A 7837-nucleotide genomic window follows, 5' to 3' on the forward strand; every position below is an offset into this window, starting at 1 on the left:
GTGGTCCTGTTAGCAGTGTGATGCTGTTAGCAGTGTGATGCTGTTAGCAGCATGATGCTCTTAGCATTGTGGTCCTGTTACCAGTGTGGTCCTGTTACCAGTGTGGTCCTGTTAGCAGTGTGGTCCTGTTAGCAGTGTGGTTCTGTTAGCAGTGTGGTCCTGTTAGCAGTGTGATGCTGTTAGCAGTGTGGTCCTGTTAGCAGTGTGATGCTGTTAGCAGCATGATGCTCTTAGCATTGTGGTCCTGTTAGCAGTGCAGTCATGTCTGCAATGTGGTCTTGTTAGCAGTGTGGTTCTGTTAGCAGCGTGATGCAGTTAGCAGCAGAAAATATAATTAATTAATTAATTAAGCTCTACAAAACAAATCAGAGCTGGCATCAAAACAAATCTATTTCATGACAACGAGTCCACAAAGTATTTATAAAGTTTGTGTTGAGGCTGTATCATTTCTGAGTGACTTAACGAGAACGGGCTGAAACGTGACTTCACGTCTGTTTCTTGTTCTTCTGAAGACTTTTCTCCGTTAAACGTGATTTATTCGCTGCTATTGATGAAACCATGCTCTTTCTTTATTTTTACCTTTCTTTCCCCATAACATCTCTTTTATTTCAATTTGAATTCTTCTGTTTCTTTCAGGTGTTCCTTTTACCTCTCGGTCCAACGTTCTTAACTTTTCCAAAGAAACTGAAGGTTCCAACTTGAGCGTGTCTCCACGGCTGCCCTCCGTCAGGGAGTGGCGAGCAGCGGTGACTGTGTCCTGTGCTGATTACGGTGCTGATGGGCCTCCGTTTGTCACTGCTCCTGCTAGCTCCAGCGCACAGCAGCAGGGTTTCTTGATTACTTAATTGCTTGTAAGAGCTCATTAAAGCTTCCTATCCATCATAAGTCGTATGGCGAGTATCAATTTCAGGCTGAGAGATGGAGAGAGAAAGAGACAGAGAGACGCTAAGAACTCTGATGAGCAATTAGTGACGTGAAATGCCTTTGAATTGTTAGTGTCAGTCCTTTTATTGTGCAATGTGTGAAATTCATCACATGGATGGATGCTGCTGTGTTACCAAGTCATAAATACAACTCTGGTCTCAAAGTTTTGGGATAAAGAGGCAACAAACAGTGGGTTTCCCTTTAAAATAATCTGTAAAGTTATGTAGAATTAAGAATATTCATGATTATTTTTACTTTTGTTGAATTTTGGCTTGTTTAATCCAAAAATGCATTTACCGTATTTTTCGCCATACACATTGCACCACCCTATAACTCGCATCAGTCGAAAAATGTCTAATAAAATGGAAAAATCCATAAATATGTCGCTTCGCCGTATAAGTCGCATCTATTATGCGTGACCACTGACAACCCGGAAATGTGGGCCGGTGTTGTGCCAAAAATGGCTTGGCTGCCAAATGGCGGCTGCGGAAGCATGAAAGAGAGGATTTTAACAAGAATTTAACAAGATTAATGCTTAAAAACAAATATTTGTTTGCTCAAAATTACAGTAAAGATGTGTCTCAGTTTAACTTTTCCTTAATAAAAGCACTTGGACGGTCTAATCAGCTGCATTTCAAAAGCCGATACACGGAAACATGAACGCACAGAGGGCGACTCACTGTGCATTTCTTCGAAATTTAACAAGATAACCACCTAAAATAATTATTTGTTTACTCGACTTTATAGTAAAGATGTGTCTCAGTTGAACTTTTACTTAAAAAATGCACTTTAAATCAGCTGCATTTCGCCGGGCGGCGCAGTGAAATGAAGCTGATTTGATGGTTGCTCCAGGTGAGCTGGACGACGGTGGCAGTCTATGGCAAGCTGATTATGTCATTAATAGCCACTTTTACCTATTACATGACACAACAGCATGCCAAACTACTCAAGTGCCATCTAAGGGTTGAAAATGGTGGTGTTCAATATTTTCAGTCAGAATGAATGAAAACGGTCATATCGCAGCCAAAAATTGGTTTATAAATATGAAATACATAAATAAGTTGCTTCGGCGTATAAGTTGCAGGGCATGCAAATTAAGCAAAAATAAAGGCCGAAAAATATGGTAGTTCTGCATTTGAGATCTTCTCGGCTAAAATGACTCCGGTGCCGTTTTTGTTTCTTTGGTTTCCAGTGATTTTTGGTCTTGGTGGGTCATGGACCTTTGCTGTCACATTTGTTTCTGCTGTGAAGCCAAAAGGGGAGAAAAACAACACGCAGTAATTTATATTGATAGCTTTAGAAGAGCTTTAGAGGATACTCACAATCTTACCAGGTGCAGAATTAGAATTGGATGCTGTTCGTATTAATTGGTGATCATTTGCAAAGCGGGTGGAAAAAACGTCCTTTGCCAAGAGCAAGTCTTACAAGCCCCCAGCTGGGGTTGTCAGGGGCAGGCTTGTTGGCATTGTGGCAGCATATGTTTGGTGCCAAGAACACCATCGATTTGCATTTCTTTTATATGAATTTTACAAAGCAGAAATGCTCTTTTGTGTAGAAGTGATCCCAAAAGTGAGTGTTGCAATTAATCACAAGTGAAATTTATCGGCTGATGAAAAGCCATAATTCTGCTTGCAATCTTTTTTTTTAAGAAAAAGTGGCAGCATCTGCAGTGCACTCGCGTTTTGATGAATGTGCCTTTAAAGCCGTGCAGTTTGGCTCCATTTAAAACTGGCTTGAAGGGAGAAAAACAGCAGTTCGATCTTTGAGGATCTGCAAATGCCATAACTCATGAAAATAGTTCTTCTGTCTTGAAAAACAAGCACCGCATAATGTCATCGAGTGACGCAAATGTGACAAATTGCTTGCATGATTGAAGTTAGATTGTAATGCACGCAAACTAATATTAATTAAGATTTGGAATTTGTCTAAAATTGCCCCAATATCGTACGATGAAGATGCAAATACCTCCAAACCCTCAACAACAACGTAGAGTCATTTCAAATATTGAGTTACGCACATACCACACATCATCAGAACCTATTGGGACACCTAATTGATCCAATTAGGCAATTAATTATTTGGTAGGATTAGAGACAATCACACTTGTGTGTACAGAAACAGGACCGGCCGTGCCAAGAGATGGACAAGCTCCAGGTTTGCTGCCTCAGCTCCAAGATGGCTCCAGATGGGTTGGGGGCTTGAGACTCATCTGTGGCCAACTGGTCCAAACGTCACACTGTGAGTAGCTGACAGAATCACAGAGCCGCTCTCCCTGAACACATGAAATGTAGCCCTGCACCACCCAAACGCCTAATTGAACAAAACATTTTACATCAGACCTTGTCTGCATGTTTTAAAAATCATCTATGGAGTTTTGTTGTCGGTGGCTCAGCTGGTAGAGCTGCCACCTGTCAGAGAAAGGGTCGCTGGGTCGACTCCTGGTCCGGGACCTTTCTGGGTGGAGTTTGCATGTTCTCTCCGTGCTGCGTGGGTTTTCTCCAGGTACTCCAGTTTCCTCCCACTGACCAAAAACATGCACGTTAGGCTGATTGGTAACTTTAAATTGTCCCTAGGTGTGAGAGAGAGAGAATGGTTGTTTGTCCCGTTTGACTTTGTGTCCCTGTGATGGACTGGAGACCAGTCCAGGTGTCCCTGTGATGGACCTGGAGACCAGTCCAGGTGTCCCTGTGATGGACTGGAGACCTGTCCAGGTGTCCCCCACCTCTCATACAGTGACTGCTGGATATGGGCACCAGTGACCTGAAAAGGAAGAAGCAGATAAAGATAATAGATGGATGGATGGATGGATGATGGATGGATGGATGGATGGATGGATAGATGGATGGATGGATGGATGATGGATGGATGGATGGATGATGGATGGAGTTTTGTTGTAAATAAACAAGAACATCTTACATGAAGTCCTTTTAAAGAGGTTGGGGGCGGGGCCTGGCTAATGAAGAATTGACTACAGGTGGAGCAGTCCTACTGTCTCTACACAGTCAGTGTTGGTGTGGAAACTGTTTGACTCCCTAAAGAAGGCTTGTGTGTCAAAATGCAGATGTTAGAAGGTTCTTCTCCTTCATGTGCAGAACACTCATCAGGGCCAGTATGTTCCTTCTGCAGCTCCAGGCTGTGGGCCGTTGTGTGCGTGATATTAAAGAAGCGTTGAATTTAAGCCTGAAACGTTCAAAATTACCACTTTGAGTACATTACAAATCACAATCTGGCTGAAAATGTTACTGTTTTCTGTGTGATGATGAAGTTTTCAAACTATTAATAACTGCTGATCATGTGATCAGTGTTGTGACAGCTGGTTCGACCGTGCAGGCATGTTAGTGCCAGTAGCCAACATCAAGTTTTCATTCACCCAGTGCCTTTTAAAGCATTCAAAGTTAGAATCAGCTTGTAATTGTGTCTTTCTCTGCCTAACGTTATCATATTGTCATACTGAACAGGAGAAGGAAAAAGTCATAATAACTCAATGTTCAGAGCCTGATGGATACAAGATGTTCAACCAACCAAATTTCATGGAGACTAATGACACAGCAAAAAGAAATTAGCAGTAGGTGTTCAGTCCTGCTCCTTTAGGGCCACTGTCCTGCATGGTTGAAATGTTTCTCTGCTCCAACACACCTGGTTTGAAGCCATGGCTGATTACCAGGCTTCTGCAGAACTTGAAGAGGTAACATCATAACAATTTCCTGTGGGATCCATAAAGCTCTGTCTTATCTTATGTTAATCGTTGAATCAGGTGTGTTGGAGCAGGGAAACAAGTAAAACATGAAGGAGAGTGGCCCTCGAGGGCTGACCCTGCTTTAGATGGTCAATCATGTGTAATAAAACACAAAACTTCAGTCAGTGATCACAAATACAGATGAACCCTGGAACATTCTTTTGAACATTCAGATAATTAAGTCAAAAATAAAGATACAACTACCGTATTTTCTGACATACGAGTCACATCAGTCCAAAAAATTCAATAAAGTGGAAAAAAAACATAAATAAGTCGCATCTATTACGCATCACCGCTGACCGCCCGGAAACGTGGGCCAGTGTTGTGCCAAAAGTCGACTGGCTGCCAAAATGGCGGCCACGGGAGCGTGCACGGGAGGATTTTAACAAGAATTCAATAAGATTAACGCCTAAAAACAAATATTTGTTTGCTCAGAATTATAGTAAACATGTGTCTCAGTTGAATATTCCCTTAATAAATGCACTTTAATAAAAATGCCAAGTCAATGTGTACATTTAAGAAAAAGATCAAAGCTGAATTGTTAAAAATATATATATAAAGTAGCTTAGTGTGTTTTTTGTATTAGAATTAGAAAAATTAAAAAGAGTTATTCATTTTCTTCTGTTACTTGAAAATTATGGTGATTGAACTAATTGTGTGAAAAAAAGGGGCAGATATAATAAGATTTTTTTCTTCTTCTGCTGCCTTTCATTTTAAATCTCTTGTATTTTTTATATTGTTATAAAATTGTTTTGTATTTTTTAAAATGAATAAACTTTATACCATACCATACTTTAATGGTCAAATCAGCTGAATTTCTCCTGGGCGGCGCAGCGAAATGAAGCTGATTTAAAGTTTGCTCCAGGAGTTCCAGAACGAGATGAAGGCGACTGTATGGCAAGCCAAGAGTCTCATTAATAGCCTCTAATACCTATTAATGAGACTCTTGGCTTGCCATAAGACTCGAGGGCCCTCTAGTGGCTGCAAAAGGTAATGTTGAATATTTTTCATGTCAGAATGAATGAAATCGTCAGATCTAAGTTAAAAATTGGGTTAAAAATATGGGAAGGGGGGACGTATATAAGTCACAGGTGCAACCTATACGGCAAAAAATATGGTAGATGATTTTTTAATCTTTCGTCATGACTCCTGTTGCAAAATCAACCATTGCAATGATGAGTAAGTTGTAATTTCCAGAAACTATGGCTGTTTTGGTTTATCTACTTTAGTGTTATTTAAAATGTCCCCTGTGATCAATATTAAATATTAAAGGGGGGGGGGTTTCACCAAGGCCTCATGGGTATAACCACATCGGTCCGACCTACTTGAGTGATGCTGAAGGCCTTGAGATGTGTTCCTGTAATTACCCAAGTATCCACACTGGCGTTCTTGCACACAAAGCTCGTATAAAATCCCTGTCGACTAAAATTCATATCCCCGTAGATATGACGCAATCAGAAAACAGAAACCGGGGGGGTGCAAACTTTAAAGAATGACCCAGCTTCTCATTTACAACTTTTTTCTCCTTACACCTTGCAGTTTTTCTGTCACAAGTATAAGGGGCAACAGCAATCCATCCCTTTTTTCCTCTTCCAAGGATAATGATTTACAAAATGCCTCTCATCAAAGAATTCATTAACAACGAGCATTAATTAAAAAATAAATGAGTAAACATCAATATCAAATCTCAGCACTGTGGAGGGGAATACATTATGCAGAGTAATGATGTTTGAAAGGGCTTTAGCACCTCTGTGGGACTCTTCTAAACCCCTTACCTCTTAGGCAGTTGCTTATTTTGCAACCCTTTGTTGTTTAACAACAAAGAGAATGGGCTCTCATAATGTTATATTAATCAGTGGATTAATATTTCAATTTGATTTGCTTTATAGTTGAGGTGCTGTTGGCATTTCCATTTTCCCTCCATATGTGCAGTGATGTTAAGTGGTATCATTACCATTTTCTACCTGGGGGTTCAGGGAGATAACAGGCACCAGTGATAGCTCTATTGTGTGTGTGGGGGGGATGTGGGGGGGCTCATGCATTTTTTAAAGGTCCTTGTTTGGTGTGCCTTCACAGCCATTATTTTCAAATGTTTCATGCAAACAGCTGAGTCACAGCCTTTCTGTCCACCGCAGGACAACGGGAAGCTCGAACACCCGGAAAATTCAAATTAAAGTTGAAAGACGTGCACATAAACTTCATTTATTTATTCTGATTTCTGTTTGACAACTGTTGGTCCTACTAGGATGACATGAAAAAGGGATTATAATTTACGGGTTCTGTTTGTAATCTTGAAAAGCTTCTTTCTTTTGAAGCCCTGGTCTGGAGCTGGTCAAATCAGAGGTGACCAGTTCACCCAGACCGTTTTCAAACCCTAACACAAAGACTGGTTTATATTACTGGAGTATTCAGCCATTGTGTCTGCTGATATTGAAAATGTATTTAAATTCTGCTGTCGTAGTAAAGAAGCTCCTGGGCCAATTGGTGTCATTTTGAAGAACTGGTGGTCCAAGAGGTCAAAAGGTCACAGGGAATCCCCTTAACTGCTGATATAATGACCATGTATGGCAATTTGTTGGAATAAACAATCAAACTACATATTTATCTTCTTTAAACATTTAAACCCTAACCCAGAATGGCCCCTGGCAGGGATTTGAACCAGCAACCTACTCCAATTAATGGTCAGAATTTAAAATTAAAGGTATCTAAAATAAACAACAATAAAATAACTGAGATTGTTTTAGAAAAAGCACAACTGAATAAAACCAGGGCAGCACGGTGGCACAGTTGGTAGAGCTGTTGCCTCTCAGCGAGAAGGTTGCCGGTTCAAATCCTGGGGGACCTTTCTGGGTGGAGTTTGCATGTTCTCTCTGTGCTGCGTGGCTTTTCTACGGGTATTCCAGTTTCCTCCCACAGACCAAAAACATGCAAGTTAGACTGATTGGTAACTCGAAATTGTCCCGAGGTGAGAGAAAGAGAGAGATGGTTGTTTGTCTCTGTGATGGACTGGTGACCTGTCCAGGTGTCCCTGTGATGGACTGGTGACCTGTCCAGGTGTCCCCTACCTCTCACGCAGTAACTGCTGGTTATGGACACCAGTGACTCAAAATGGAAGAAGCGGGTAAAAATAATGGATGGATGGATGGATGGATGGATGGATGGATGGATGGATGGATG

The sequence above is a fragment of the Nematolebias whitei genome, chromosome 5, assembly GCF_014905685.2.
Source record: "Nematolebias whitei isolate Nwh7 chromosome 5, NemWhi1, whole genome shotgun sequence".
NCBI lineage: Eukaryota > Metazoa > Chordata > Actinopteri > Cyprinodontiformes > Rivulidae > Nematolebias > Nematolebias whitei.